Source organism: Prionailurus viverrinus, chromosome A1 (assembly GCF_022837055.1).
Source record: "Prionailurus viverrinus isolate Anna chromosome A1, UM_Priviv_1.0, whole genome shotgun sequence".
In the NCBI taxonomy this organism is placed as follows: domain Eukaryota; kingdom Metazoa; phylum Chordata; class Mammalia; order Carnivora; family Felidae; genus Prionailurus; species Prionailurus viverrinus.
The window spans coordinates 163,019,505-163,036,662 of NC_062561.1; positions in this window are offsets into that span (position 1 = coordinate 163,019,505).

Consider the following 17,158-nt stretch of genomic DNA (forward strand, 5'->3'; position numbering starts at 1 on the left):
TTACCCAAATATATAAATCAGCTAATCACAAACATAAAGAAACTCATTGACAATAATACCATAATAGTAGGGAGCTTTAATACGCCAGTTACAACAATGGACAGATCATCTAAATAGAAAATCAACAAGGTAACAATGGCTTTGAATGACACACTGGGCCAGATGGACTTAACAGATACATTCAGAACATTTCATCCTAACGCAGCAGAATATACATTCTTCTCCAGTGCACATGGGACATTCTCCAGAAGAGATCACATACTGAGACACAAATCAGCCCTCAACAGCTACAAAAATGTCGAGATCATACAGTGCATATTTTCAGACCTCAATACTAAGAAACTCAAAATCAACCACAATAAAAAATTGGGAGAGATAAAAAATACTTGGCGACTAAGGAACATCCTACTAAAGAACGAATGGGCTAACAAAAAAGTTAAAGAGGAATTTGAAAAGTACATGGAAGCCAATGAAAATGATAACACCACAGCCCAAAACCTGTGGGATGCAGCAAAGGTGGTCATAAAAGGGAAATATATATCAATCCAAGTCTTCCTTAAAAAGGAAGAAAGGTCTCAGATACACAGCCTAACCTTATACCATAAACAGCTAGGGAAAAAAAAAGTAAATAAAACCAAAAAACCAGCAGAAAATGGGAAATAGTAAAGATTAGAACAGAAATCAATGCAATAGAAACCAAAGAAACAGTAAAACATATCAATGTAACCAGGAGCTGGTTCTTTGAAAGAATTAACAAAATTGGTAAACCCCTAGCCAGTTTTATCAAAAAAAAAAAAAAGTTAAGACCGAAATAAATAAAATCACGAATGAAAGAGAAGGAGATCACAACCAACCCATCAAAAATACAAACAATAATAAGAAAATATTATGAGCAATTATATGCCAATAAATTGGGCAATCTGGAAAAAATGGACAAATTCCTAGAAACATATAAACTGCCAAAAGTAAAACAGGAAGAAATAGAAAATTTGAACAGGCCCATAACAAGTAAAGAAATTTGAATTAATAATCAAAAATTTCCCAAAACAAGAGTCCAAGTTGAGACAGTTTCCAGGGAATTCTACCAAGTATTTAAAGAAGAATTAACACCTATTCTTTTGAAGCTGTTCCCCCCCCAAAAAAAAATAGACATAGGAGGTAAATTTCCAAATGCATGCTATGATTCCAGTATTACCTTGATTTCAAAACTAAAGACCCCAGTAAAAAGAACTACAGACCATTTACCTGATGAATATGGATGCAAAAATTCTCAATAAGACACTAGCTAACCGGATCCAACAATACATTAAAGAATTATTCACCATGATCAAGTGGGATTTATACCTGGGATGCAGGGCTGGTTCAATATCTGCAAATCAATCAATGTGATACATCACAATAATAAAAGAAAGGATAAGAACTACATGATACTTTCAACAGATGCAGAGAAAGCTTTTGACAAAATATAGCATCTTTTCTTGATAAAAACCTAACGAAAGTAGGGATAGAAGGATCATACTTCAAGATCGTAAAAGCCATATATGAGAGACACACTGCTAACATCATCCTCAATGGGAAAAAACTGAGAGCTTTCCCCCTAAGGTCAGGAGCAAGACAGGAATGTCCATGCTAGACACTGCTATTCAACATTGTATTGGAAGTCCTAGCCTCAGCAGTCAGACAACACAAGGAAATAAAAGCCATCTAAATCAGCAAGGAGGATGTCAAACTTTCACTTTTCTCAGATAGCATGATACTCTATATGAAAAACCCAAAAGATTCCACCAAAAAACTGCTAGAACTGATCCAGGAATTCAGCAAAATTGCAGGATATAAAATCAATGCATAGATATTGGTTGCATTTCTATACACCAATAATGAAGCAACAGAAAGAGAAATCAGGGAATTGATCCCATTTACAATTGCACCAAAAATCTTAAAATACCTCAGAATAATCCTAACCAAAGAGCTAAAAAATATGTACATGGAAAACTATAGAAAGCTTATGAAAGAAATTAAAGAAGACACAAAAAAATGGAAAAACATCCCATGCTCATGGATTGGAAGAATAAATATTGTTAAAATGTTGATACTACCCAAAGAAATTTGCATATTCACTACAATCCCTATCAAAATAACACCAGCATTCTTCACAGAACTAGAACAAACAATACTAACATTTGTAGGGAACCTGAAAATACTCTAAATAGCCAAAGCAATCCTGGAAAGGAGTACCAAAGCTGGAGACATCACAATCCTGCACTTCAAGTTGTATTACAATGCAATATTCATGAAGACAGTATGGTACTGGCATAAAAAAAGACACTGAGATCAATGGAACAGAATAGAGAGCCCAGAAATGGACCCACTAATGTATGGCCTACTAATCTTTGACAAAGCAGGAAAGAATAAACAACGGAATGAAGACAGTCTCTTCAGCCAATGGTTTTGGGAAAACTGGATAGCGTCATGCAGGAAAATTAAACATGGACCACTTTCTTACACCATATACAAAAATAAACTCTAAATGGATGAAAGAGCTAAATATAAGATAGGAAGCCATCAACATCCTAGAGGAGAAAGCAGGAGAAAACCTCTTTGGCCAAAGGTACAGCAATTTCTTACTCAATATGTCTCCAGAGGCAATGGAAACAAAAGCAAAACTGAACTCTTGGGACCACATCAAGATAAAAAGCTTCTGCATAGCAAAGGAAACAATCAGCAAAACTAAAAGGCAACTGACAGAAAAGGAGATGAAGTTTGCAGATGACATTATCAGATAAAGGGTTAGTATCCAAAATCTATAAAGAACTTATCAAACTCAACACCCAAAAAACAAATAATCCAGTGAAGAAATAGGCAAAAGATATGAAAAGACACTTTTCCAAAGAAGACATCCAGATGGCTAACAGACACATGAAAAAATGCTGAACATCGCTCGTTACCATGGATATACAAATCAAAACTACAGTGAGATACCACCTTACACCATTCAGAATGGCTAAAATGAACAACTCAGGCAACAGCAGATGTTGGCAAGGATGCAGAGAAAGAAGAACCCTTTTGCACTGCTGGTGGGAATGCAAACTGATGCAGCCACTCTGGAAAGCAATATGGAGGTTCCTCAAAAAATTAAAGGTAGAACTACCTTATGACCCAGAAATTGCACTACTAGGTATTTATCCAGAGGATACAGGTGTGCTGTTTCGAAGGGTTACATGCACTCCAGTGTTTATAGCAGTGCTACTGACCATAGCCAAAGTATGGAAAGAGTCCAAATGCCCATTGACAGATGAATGGATAAAGAAGAAGTGGCATATATATATATATATATATATATATATATATACACACACATTGGAGTATTACTTGTCAATCAAAAATAATGAAATCTTGCCCGTTGCGCCAATGGAACTAGAATGTATTATGCTAAGAGAAATTAGTCCGAGAAAGACCAATATCATATGACTTCACTTATATGTGGAATTTAACATACAAAACAGATGAATATAAGGGAAGGGAAGCAAACAATATAAAAACAGGGAGGGCACAAAACATAAGAGACTCAAATATAGAGAACAAACTGAGGGATGCTGTAGGTTTGTGGGTGGGGAATGGGCTAAATGGACAAGGGGAATTAAGGAAGACACTTGCTGGGATGAACCCTGGGTGTTATATATGGGGGATGAATCACTGTATTCTATTCCTGAAATCATTATTGCATTGCATGCTAACTAACTTGGATGTAAATTAAAAAATGTTTTTTAAATTAGTTCATAAAAAAAATTATACAATATGATCAAGTGGGATTTAATTCAGGAAATGAAGGGTAGTTTCATATAGGAAGGTAATACCTATGTAATAAGTCACATGACTAGAACAAAGAAAAAATTATCATCTCAACTAAATAGAAAAAGAACATTTGATGAGATCTAATATGCTTTCATGATTAAAAACCCTCAGAAAACTAGGTGTAGAAATAAACTTCCTGAACATGATAAAGCACATTTATGAAAAACCCACACTTAACATCATACTCAGTGGACATAGACTAAAATTATTCCCCAAATCAGGAACAAGTCAAAAATGCTGCTTTCACCATTGTACTAGAAGTTCTAGCCAGAGCAATTGGACATGAGAAGGAAAAAAAATCAGAAAATAAGAGCTAAAATCTATTCAAAGATAACATTGTCATATGTACAGATTTTTTTTAAAAATCCAAAGGGAAGGTGCTTGAACTTCTAAAGAAATTAGTAAAGTTTCACGGTAAATATTACAAACAAAAGTCAGTTGTGATTTTATATTACAGCAATGACAACTTGAAAAATAAATTAGAAAAGTAATTATATTTCCAATCATCTAAAATAATGCATTACAAAATACCTAGGAATATATTTAACAAGAAAATTAAAGACTCATATTCTAAGAAGTATAAAGCATAACTGAAATTAAAGAAGACCTAAATAAATGGAAATACATCCCATGTTTACAAATGAGAAAACAATTAAGTTAAGATGTCAATACTACTCAACACAACTTCCTATTACACACTCCCTATCACTTAGATTCACCACTCTGTCAAAATTACAACAGTCTTTTTTTTGCAGAAATGGAGAAATGCTCAAATTCATTTGGAACTGTACGCAGTACCACATAACTAAAAAAATCTTGAAAAACAAGGACAATGTTTGGAGACTCTCATTTACCAACTTCAAAAATTACAACAAAACTACTATTTGGACAGTGTGGTACTGACATAAGGATAGATATATAAGCCAATGAAATAGAATTGAAATCCTAGAAATAAATGTATATATTTGTAGTCTATTGATTTTGACAAGGGTTCCAAGTTCATTCGATGGGGAAAAAAGTTTCCCAGAAGAGATGGTGCTTGGACAACTGAATTTCCACATGCAGAAGAATGAAGTTGGACCTCTTAAGTTGAAATGGATGAATGACCTAAATATATTTGCTAAAACCATAAAACTCTTAGAGGAAAACGTACGGGTAAATCTTTATGTCCATTGATTTGGCAATCAATTGGTAGATATGATATCAAAAGCCTGAGGAAAAAAGGGGAAAAAAAAATAAATTGGGCTTCACCAAAATTTAAAGCTTTTGTTCATCAAAGGACACTATCAAGAGAATTAAAAGATGAATTACAGATTGGGAGAAAATATTTGAAAATCATATATCTGACAAAGGCTTATATCTAGGGTAGATAAAGAATTTCTATAACTCTGTCTTAGTCCATTCAGGCTGCTATAAAAAAAAACAGAAATTGGGTGACCTAAAGAACAAACATGTATTTCTTACAATTCTGGAGGCTCAGAATTCCAAGATCAAGACTCTGGAAGATTTGATGTCTGATGAGAACCCACTTCCTGGTCTCTACCTGAAGGTTTTTTTTGCTGTGTCTTTAAATGGTGGAAAGGGTGTTGAAGCTTTCTGGGGTCTCTTTCATAAGGACAGTAATCTCATTCATGGGGTCTCTACCCTGATGATCTCACTGTCTCCCAACAGACCCAGTTCCAAATGCCACCAAATTGGGAGTTAGGTTTCAACATATGGTTTTATGGGGCAACACAAACACCAGCCTGTAGCTAACTAAACAATAAAAAGATAAACAGCCCACTTAAATGGGCAAAGGGCTTGAATAGAGTTTCTCCAAAAAAGATATACAAATGGCCAGTTAACACATGAAAAGATGATTGCTATCACTAACCACTAGGGAAATGCAAATCAAAACCACAAAATGCAAATCAAGATACCACTTTACATTCATTAGAATGACTACATGCAAATCAAGATACCACTTTACATTCATTAGAATGACTACGACTAAAAAACAAACAAAATAACAAGTATTAGTAACTTGTTCCAATTGTAAAGAAATTGAAGCACTTGTACATTGTGATAGGAATATAGAGTAGCCACTCAGAAAAAGTTGAGGGTTCCCCAAAAAGCTGAACATGTAATATACATATGACCAAGCAATTTCACTTCTAGGGATATACCAAAATAACTAAAACCAGGGACTCAAATAGATACCTGTATGCCAGTGTGATTTTAGCATCATTAACAATAGCCAAAAGTTGGAGATAATCCATTTATCCATCAATAGATGAATGGATTAACAAAATGTGGTGAATGGATACAATGGCATATTATTCAGCATAAAAGTGAATGAAATTCTGATACATACTACAACATAAATGATCACTGGAAACAGGATGCTAAGTGAGATAACTCAGATTTGAAAAAACAAATATTGTATAATCCATTTATATGAAATATCTAGAATAGGCAAATTCATAAAGACAGAAAGTGTATTAGAGGTTACCAGGGGCTAGAAGAGGTGGGAATCCTTTACGTAATAGAAATTATGTATGCAAATATATATATATATATATATATACACACACACACATATATATATATATACACACACACAAATATGCATATATATTTATATATATATACACAATAAAATAAATAAGTTTATAATGTATAAAATAAATGAAGTTTATAATGTATAAAATAATTATATATAAAAAAGTAGGGGCCCATGGGTGGCTCAGTCAGTAGAGTGTCCAACTCGATTTCAGCTCAGATCATGATCCCAGGGGCATGGGATCAAGCCCGGCATTGGTCTCCTTACTGAGTGTGAAGCCTGTTTAAGATTCTCTCTCTCTCTCTCTCTCTCTCTCTCTCCCTCTCTCTCTCTCTCCCCCTCTCTCTCTCTCCCCCTGTCCCCTGCTTGTGCTCTCTCTCTCTGTGAGATGAGAAAAATATATATATATTAGGTAACAAAATGATTACATATGCATATAAAATATTACATAATAGTGGTGAACATGTATAATTCCTACTTTCCCCAACTTCTGTGACACTAATTTAAGAAATCAAATTCTTTTGTGGCTCCACTCTTTGTTTTCTAGAATTAGTTTAAAAGTAGGCAACAAATACCCACTTGATTATTTTCCTTCGCAAGGTATATTCATACACCATTACACATGAAACACTCATGACCCAATGTAATATATATTTTTAAAGAAAGTCCTAAAAAGAAAGAATAAATGTTATCCTATCGAATAATGTTGGTACCAGGTAGAAATGCTTATTTCTGAATAGGAATTTCATAGAAATGGATAACAGAAAAGAGTTACTTTTGCTCATACCACTTCATGAAATGCTGTGGCTTTCCTTTCTATTTATCCAACTTCTAGCCAAAATTTTTTTAAGACTCACCCTTTGCATTGTTTGAGGATCCCTTTGATTATCTCATCCTTCAAAGAGTTCTCATCTCTTTTAAGGAGCTAGTGTTACACTTGACTGTTAATTTACAGAACATAATTATCCATATGTATCCATCATATCTTGTCACATCCTAATGACAAGAATTATAGGGTCTCTACTACACCCCATTCTCTGTCCTTAGTGTTTTACATATGTGCATTTATGTAATCTCCAAGCAACCCTAAGGGGGTAGATAAAATTATTAGCTGCTCTTTATAGTTAAGGATAGTAAGTCTGGGGCACCTAGGTGGCTACTGCAGGTTAAAAAAATATGCTCTGTCCCTTTAAAAAATATGTTGAAGACCTAACTCCTGGTACCTGTGAATGTGATCTTATTTGGAAACAGAGTCTTAGCAGATGTCAAGTTGAGATGAGATCTTACTGGATTAATATGAGCCTTAATATAATCTGACTGATATCCTTAAAAGAAGAATTAAAGATACACAAAAACACAGAGGAATGAATGCCATGTGAAGACGATGGCAGAGACTAGAATGTTGCATCTACAAGCCACGGAGCTCCGTGGTTTGATTACTAGCAAACACTAGAAGCTAGGAAGAGGCATGGAAGGATTCTTCTCTAGATTTTTTAAAGGAATTGGAGGCCTGCAGATATCTTGTGTGTGTATTTGTTTATTTTGAGAGAGAGACAGAGAGACAGAGAGAGAGAATGAGCAGGAGAGGAGCAGAGAGAGAGGGAGAGAAACAGAATCCCAACCAAGGTCTGCACTGTCAGTGCAGAGCCCGATGGCAGTGCTTGAACCTGCAGACCTGTGAGATGATGACCTGAGCTAAATCAAGAGTCGGATGTTCAACTGACTGAGCCACTCAGGTGACCCAAGGCCTGCAGATATCTCAGTTTCACACATCTGGCCTCCAAACTGTGAGAGAATACATTTCTGTTGTTTTAAGCCACCTGGTTTGTGGCACATTGTCATGGCAGCCTTAAGAGACTAATAAACTATCTTTAGAATCTTTATTAATTAATTTAGAACTCTGAAATTCTTTTAGGCCACAACATTTTTAATTTTAATTTTTTTTTAGTTAACAATATTATCTGAAAGGTCGCCTGGGTGACTCAGTTGATTGTCTGTCTCTTGATTTTGGCTCAGGTAATGATCTCATTGTTCTTGAGATCAGGCCCTGCTTCGGGCTCTGCACTGAGAGTATGGAGCCTGCTTGGGATTCTATCTCTCCCTCTCTTTGCCCCTGCCCTGCTCACATGCTCTCTCTCTTTCAAAACAAACAAACAAACAAACACAATATTATCTTAAAATTTCCACGAACCTTAATATTAAAATAAACAAATAAACAAGGAAGCAGCCATAAAGATTTCTGCTGATGTTTCTTGTGCCACTCTCTGTGTCCTAGGGCTTCCTAGAGCACAGTGGTGAAAAAGAACAGATCCAATTTAATGTTCTTATTTAATTAATGTGTGAAATGAGGCTTAGAGGAGTTGTTTTTTTTCTAATAGAATGTCATCCCAACTGATGGTGGCAGACTACCTACTCCAATATAGATGTCTTTTTCACTGCTTTATAATTTTCTCCAATGTACTGGGCTTCAATTTAAAGACTTACTTTTTAAAAATAGCTCTTATTGATTTTGTAATCATAAAATAATACATTTAATATCATGAAAATTTATCAAATCAAAAAAAGAAATTTAAAGCCTAATTAACACTTTACAAAAGAGCCTTGAATATTTCGTGAATTTACATACGAGCACTTCACTCCCAAATTAAACCCTGAGGTTGCTGTTGACTAAATCATAAAGTGGTCTCACAGTCAAAGGAATACAATCAATCCAGCTAAGGCATGTACACAGCAATAATGCTTCCTTTTTGCTTCTTCCATAATTGACCAAATTGTGAAAATTCTCTTTTTATATTTCTTCTCAGCTTGCAGTCTCTTACATTCTGCAACCACCAAGCATCTTCATTCTCATCCTCTACCTTCCACAAATCATTCACTGTCTCTCACCACAAACCACACCTCTTTTATCCACCTCCCTCCCTTAGTCTGTCTCTCCTTCAGATTCTTTGTCACAAAATGTAGGAAATGTTCTTACAGAAACAAATCTACACAGAATGTGTAAATAGCCTAAGCAGATATATTTTGTCTAATCCTGTGATTTATACACACACACACATTTACTAATTTGAATCATATTTCAATCAGAAACATTTCTATTATCATGAAGTTTTCTCCTAGAAGTGTGTTTTGTTTATCCTTTTAAACTACTTTTTCTCATTACAAAATCAAGAAATATTATAGTCTATTATCCCTTAATTTATGCAGAGGATGAAGCAGATGTATTTATGCTATATATATGTAAAGATATATATCATTTATCATAACATATCAGGTTTGTTTTAAGTACATGAATACAATATACACTAGTGTAAGATTCTAAACCATGCAAAAATGAGTGAGTAAAACTTCTGTTGTCATTTCTTGGATGCAGAGAGCCTGATGGTGCTTCACTCTCATATTTACAATGAAAAAACAACAAATAAACTTTAAGTTATGGCTGGTTTTGAACCTATTATAGAGGTAAGTTCCCTGAGAAACCAGTGTTCTGAAATCTAATGAGAGATAGCAACCTGAAGGGAGACAGGAGAGGTGAGCCGTGGCTCACTTGTTATTACAAATGGAATTCAGTATAAATGACAAATTGTTGAAAGCTGCATTTGGACCCATGGAATGTTCACCGATACTGGAGGACTTTACATCAGTTGAAGGCAATTCTCAACAAACCTCAATGGGTATTCTCAGAAAAGATAAGAATGAGCTGTAAGAAAGTTTCCATTCAGTAGGGGGAGGGGAGCATAACGTATATGGGATGGACAAGAAACTCCACTTGGACTCCTCTCCTCTATGTCCACTATGAAATAAAAGCCTTAATCTGTGACAGAGGTGGGCAAAATATACCACCATCATTAGGGCACTGGTGACATTTTCTTAATACAGGGAAGGAAATAATGAGAAAAAATTTACTCCTAGGCCCATGGAAGACTAAGCACTGGTCTCAGAATTGAACTAAGGGAGGGAAAGAGAAATATGAACACAACATTCCCCAAATGCAAGACATTATGACTAACACTAAAGTTTAATTAAGCTGACAGTTTGCCCCTCAAGTCCTCACAAGCCAAGCTGGCAAACTTTGAAAAACAATTAACAGTTGGAAATCAAGAATGAAGAACAGGAGAGCATGCAAAAAACACTTTCTGAAGCACAGAGCAAAAAGACAAAGGCTCAGGGTCATGCAAACAGTGATCTGGCAAACCAGTCCACACCCTACAGACTTGATGTATCAGGATGCAATTCCCTAATGAGTTTTAGAAGATCTGTGCAGGGATTCTCTGCAGTATTTTTGAAACTCGTCTATAAATCTAAAATTATCTCAAAATAAACATTTGAAATGAGTCAAAATCTGAACTACAAGAAAGGGAATGTGTTTCTATTCATTCCATGTTTAACATCTTATAAGAAAAAATATGTATGCATATATATACATAATCTCAAATGCCACTGATTGTATCATATAAATATTATGAATTTGTGACCATCAGAATACATATAGGTCCATGCATTTAAGAAGCTTAATTATATTCCATTATGTTATGCTGACTAATTTTCTGTATTTCCTCAATTATATTCCTATTCTTTTTGCTCTCATCTACTTCACAGAATGGCTGAAATTCAGCAAGTTCCATTTCCTAAACTCTGTGCAATTAGGTTTCAGGATAGATTCTACCTGTGGGAAATTTGGAGTATTTTCTGTATTCCTGAGTGGACATTAACTGATACATGTGATTGAATTATCATTTGCTTAATCAATTCTTTTTAGAGTGATAATAAGCAGATTTTCTTGTCCTTTTATCTTATATGAAGAATGCTAACGGGTACCTGGATAGTTCAGTCGATTATGCATCCCACTCTTGATTTCTGCTCAGATTATGATCTCATGGTTGGTGAGTTTGAGCCCAGTGTCAGGTCTATGCTGCTTGGGATTCTCTCTCTCCCTCTCTGTCTGCCTTTCACCCACTCTTGCTCTCTTTCAAAAATAAATAAATAAATAAATAAATAAATAAATAAATAAATAAATTCTTAATTCTTATAAAAAAGAATGCTGTAACACAGATACATATGTACTTGCAAATTTCTTTAGAATTGTTTCTTAAAAAGAAATAGGTAGATTATGAGAATGATCATTTTAGTTTTTAAAAATATTCACACCCCATCTTCTTCTAGAAATGTGGAGTGCATTTTTGCTCTCTCAAGCAGTATACTGTTGTGTCATTGTGAATAAGATAGAATACAATGGAGCTGGACTAATCTTCAATTCGTGAAAATTGGGGTGCTTTGAAATGTATGACTCAAAGATCTGAAATTTTAAAGAAACATTTTATAAAGACAGAGTTTTTAAAATATAAAATACAAATTTCAAAACAATAATTCTGGGGGCGCCTGGGTGGCTCAGTCTGTTAAGCGTCCGACTTCGGCTCAGGTCATGATCTTGCGGTTCGTGAGTTCAAGCCCCGCGTCGGGCTCTGTGCTGATGGTTCAGAGCCTGGAGCCTGTTTCAGATTCTGTGTCTCCCTCTCTCTCTGACCCTCCCCCGTTCATGTTCTGTCTCTCTCTGTCTCAAAAATAAATAAAGGTTAAAAAAATTAAAAAAAAACAATAATTCTGATGTTTTGACTTCTCTTTTACTGGATCATTTATCATACTGTAGGTGATTAGACTGGTAAGAGGCAGATTGGCTGTAGAAATACAACTTATTACCTTTAAAAGTTTAGAATTTCAGTGTACAGATATTTGACTCTTCTCAGTGAGGTGCAAAACACGTGAGAGAAGCCTTCAAGAGGAATGTAAGCAAATCTGACTGTAACCGTGTGAGATCACCAAGGAGAATTGCCTAGATGAACCTAGGCATCTTCCAGATTCACAAGCAAACTATGTGATGGTTATTGCTTTCAGTCAGTGCTTTGAAGCCATAGATAACTGAAAGAGTGAATTTTTTTAGAATCATCCCTAAGATTTTTACTGCATTTGGAAACATGACCTTCCGTTCCAATTAAGTTAACAGCCTTCAATCTTAAACTCCTTGAAGTGATGTTTCTGTGGTCTTCTCTCTATTTTATTCTGAGATGATCTTCCTGTATCTCAGAGCCTTTAGCTTTCCCGACAACTAAATTTGTCAAAACTCTTATCTTTCCTCCTGAATTCGATTGAGTAGCTTAAAGTAATGGAAAACAGTTCTGCGTGAATCATCTTTCTGAAGCCTTCATTTAAGCAGGTTTCCTGGTAATCTCCTTCATTTGCTTGGGTGTTTTTTAACAGAAGACATTTTAGCTGTGATGTTCAAATCAATACTGTGCTCTCTATTTTTTTTTTTTTTTTTAATTTATTTTTGGGACAGAGAGAGACAGAGCATGAACGGGGGAGGGGCAGAGAGAGAGGGAGACACAGAATCGGAAACAGGCTCCAGGCTCCGAACCATCAGCCCAGAGCCTGACGCGGGGCTCAAACTCACGGACCGCGAGATCGTGACCCGGCTGAAGTCGGACGCTCAACCGACTGCGCCACCCAGGCGCCCCTGTGCTCTCTATTTTAAACAGCAAGAAAAGCTCTAGTCAAATGCTTAGATAACTACAGACTATTATCTTCACTTCTTGGTCATCCTTTTCCTTTCAAAACCTTAGATGAAGTGTGCAGTATCTGTACAAACCATAAGGACATTGGAGCCCATATTATCAAATTTTATTTTCAGCCTTACTACTGATTCACTGTTAGACACCGGACAAACTGCTCAAACTTGCAAGACATTAAATAATACATTAGAAATATAGGTCCTTCATTTATACCATGTGTTTATCCCTCCATTCTTAGTCTGTGTACAATGAAAAGTGTTTTTTGAAGACCCTAAAAATTAATGTGTAGCAACTTCTAAGTGTGACATCACCACAAATCTCAAAAGCTAAAACAGAAAAAAGCACTGTCAGTTGCATACAGAAGTCATTGAGAGGTGCCGTAAGAAAGAAGGAGGTTGGGGCGCTTGGGTGGCTCAGTCGGTTAAGCACCCGACTTCGGCTCAGGACACGATCTCGCGGTCCGTGAGTTCGAGCCCCGCGTCAGGCTCTGGGCTGATGGCTCAGAGCCTGGAGCCTGCTTCTGATTCTGTGTCTCCCTCTCTCTCTGCCCCTTCCCTGTTCATGCTCTGTCTCTCTCTGTCTCAAAAATAAATAAAACGTTAAAAAAAAAAGAAAGAAGGAGGTAAACTTAGCTTTCCTCCTTTCAGTTCTGAAGTGACTTGTTCTTCAGAATAATCTCCTTTTAAAAGATGTTTTTCCCGGCTCTTTCTTGCCTTCTGACATCAGAAATTACAGTCAAAAAGGGAGAAAGAATACTTAAGTAATGGTGTCAGGAAATGGTAGTAAATTGTTCTTTAACAGCTGTGTGTCATATACTTAGTAAAGCAAAAACTGAATTAAAATAGGAAACATATTTCATAATACGTGTCATTATTCTCATCCTCTAAATTGATGTTAACAACATAAGATACATTAAGACTTTAAACACTCCTTGATCAACTCATTTACTTATTTTATCAACCAACTCCTTAGCCAATTTATTAATTATGCCAATTTTTAACAATGGGCCATCTGAAGACCCAAGGTGATGGAAATGGGAAACAAATTGTTTTATCCGTCAAATTGCACTACCAAAATTTTAAATAAGCACAAAATAACTAAATGCCTACAAATCATGACATTACTAATTCATTCTCTTTTATTTTTTAAAATAATTTATTGTGAGAAAGGCAGAGAGTATGAGCTGGGAAAGGGCAGAAAGAGGGAGAGAGAGAGAAAGAGAGAGAATCCCAAGCAGGCTCTTCAGAGTCAGTGCAGAGCCCAATGTGGAGCTCAAACTCATGAAACCATGAGATCATGACCTGAGCTGAAATCAAAAGTCAGAGGCTTAACCAATTGAGGCACCCAGGTGCCCCACTAATTCATTCTCAGTAGATGATGCCAAATATGAAATTCTTTAAAATTATGGAAGATCATAAATAATCTAGACATCAAACAATTGTGAATTGAACTTAAATTTTAGTACTCAGACACAAATAGTCATCTTTTTAAAGTTGATTAAATAAATAAGTATACAGTCACGTGAAGGAATATTCATCACATATTAAATGAAAATAATTTTAAACAATAATAAATTGTACATGTCCCTATGACAATGATGGAATAAAAGAGACTAGATTTAGCCTCCAACATTAAAATAAAACTGGAAAGCTGTGTAAAATATATGAACGATCAGCTTTCAGATATTAGCATGAAACAAAAGAATGATATCTGAGAGAAAGGCTTAAGGAAACCTAAAAACTATTACACATATTAAAAAGCATTTATTTTACTTTAGTTAATTAATTAATTAATTAATTTTAATATGAAATTAATTGTCAAATTGGTTTCCCAGTGCTCTACCCCAAAAGGTGCCCTCCCCAATACCCATCACCCAGCCACCCCTCTTTCCCAACCCCCATAAACCCTCAGTTTGTTCTCAGTTTTTTAGGAGTCCCTTATGTTTTGGCTCCCTCCCTCTCTAACCATTTTTTTTCCCTTCCCCTCCCCCATGGTCTTCTGTCAAGTCTCTCAGGATCCACATAGGAGTGAAAACATGTGGAATCTGTCCTTCTCTGTATGACTTATTTCACTCAGCATAACACTCTCCAGTTCCATACACGTTGCTACAAAAGGCCATATTTCATTCTTTCTCATTGCCACGTAGTATTCTATTGTGTATATAAACCACAATTTCTTTATCCATTCATCAGTTGATGGACATTTAGGCTCCTTCCATAATTTAGGTATTGTTGAGAGTGCTGCTATAAACATTGGGGTACAAGTGCCCCTATGCATCAGCACTCCTGTATCCCTTCGGCAAATTCCTAGCAGTGCTACTGCTGGGTCATAGGGTAGGTCTATTTTTAATTTTTTTAAGGAAACTCCACACTGTTTTCCAGAGTGGTTGCACCAATTTGCATTCCCACCAACAGTGCAAGAGGGTTCCCATTTCTCCACATCCTCTCCAGCATCTATAGTCTCCTGTTTTGTTTATTTTAGCCACTCTGACTGGTGTGAGGTGATATCTGAGTGTGGTTTTGATTTTTATTTCCCCGATGACGAGTGACATTGAGCATCTTTTCATGTGCCTGTTGGCCATCCGAATGTCTTCTTTAGAGAAGTGTCTATTCATGTTTTCTGCCCATTTATCACTGGATTATTTGTTTTTTGGGTGTGGAGTTTGGTGAGCTCTTTACAGATTTTGGATACTAGCCCTTTGTCCAATATGTCATTTGCAAATATATTTTCCCATTCTGTTGGTTGCCTTTTAGTTTTGTTGGTTGTTTCCTTTTCTGTGCAGAAGCTTTTTATCTTCATGAAGTCCCAGTAGTTCATTTTTGCTTTTAATTCCCTTGTCTTTGGGGATGTGTCAAGTAAGAAATTTCTGCGGCTGAGGTCAGAGAGGTTTTTTCCTGCTTTCTCCTATGGGGTTTTGATGGTTTCCTGTCTCACATTCAGGTCCTTTATCCATTTTGAGTTTTTTTTTTTTGTGAATGGTGTGAGAAAGTGGTCTAGTTTCATCCTTCTGCATGTTGCTGTCCAGTTCTCCCAGCACCATTTGTTAAAGAAACTGTCTTTTTTCCATTGGATATTCTTACATGCTTTGTCAAAGATTAGTTGGCCATACTTTTTTGGGTCTAGTTCTGGGATTTCTATTCTATTCCATTGGTCTGTGTGTCTGTTTTTGTGCCAATACCATGTTGTCTTGATGATGACAGCTTTGTAGTAGAGGCTAAAGTCTGGGATTGTGATGCCTCCTTAAAAAGCATTTAAATGCATGCCAGGACAGTGTCCAAACTAATGAAAAGAATACAACAAACCCCTGGACCCAACAATGTAAAATTCACAATGTATATTATCTGATCAAAAGTTACCAGACATGCAAAAAAGCAGAAAATTAAGACTCAACCGGGAGAAAAATCAATTACTAGAAATAGAACTGAAAATGATAAAGATAAAAGAATTATAAAACAGAGATGTGAAAAAAATATGCATTTATAAATATGTTCCACACATTAAAGAGAGTAGAGAGGGGCACCTGGCTAGTTCAGTTGCTTAAACAACAGACTCTTGATTTCAGCTCAGGTCATGATCTCACAGTTCGTGAGTTCATGTCCTGTGTTGGGCTCCACACTGACAGTGCAGAGCCTGCTTGGGATTCTCTCTCTCCCTTTCTCTATGCCTCTCCTCACCCTCTGTCTCTCTTTTTCTCAAAATAAATAAATAAAATTTAAAAAAAGAAAGTAGTAAAAAGGTGAATATGATGATTAGACATATGGAAGATATATGGGAAAAACTCAAATGAACTTCCATAGATTTAGAATCTATGAAATGAAAAGTACACTGAATTGGATTAACAGCAGTTAGATACCACAGAAGACACTAGTGGCACTGAAGAAAAAAAAATAGAAAATATCCAAAATGAAACACACAGAGAAAATAAGAGTTAAAAAAATGAACAAAGCCTTGTGATAAGTAGGACAATCACGTCATCCAGTACGTGTTTAATGGTTTCAGAAGGAAAGGAGAGACAAATGAAGAAATATAGGCTTTTAGTGAAGTTCACTTGTAGATGATATCATGGTCTACATAAAAAATATCTTAAGGAATATCCTAAAAAGATCTATGAAAACTATGAAATGTTTCAATCAGTTTGCAGGATGCAAGCATCAAACAAATAAAAAATTAAATTAACAAAAATCAGCCCCCAAACCAGTAG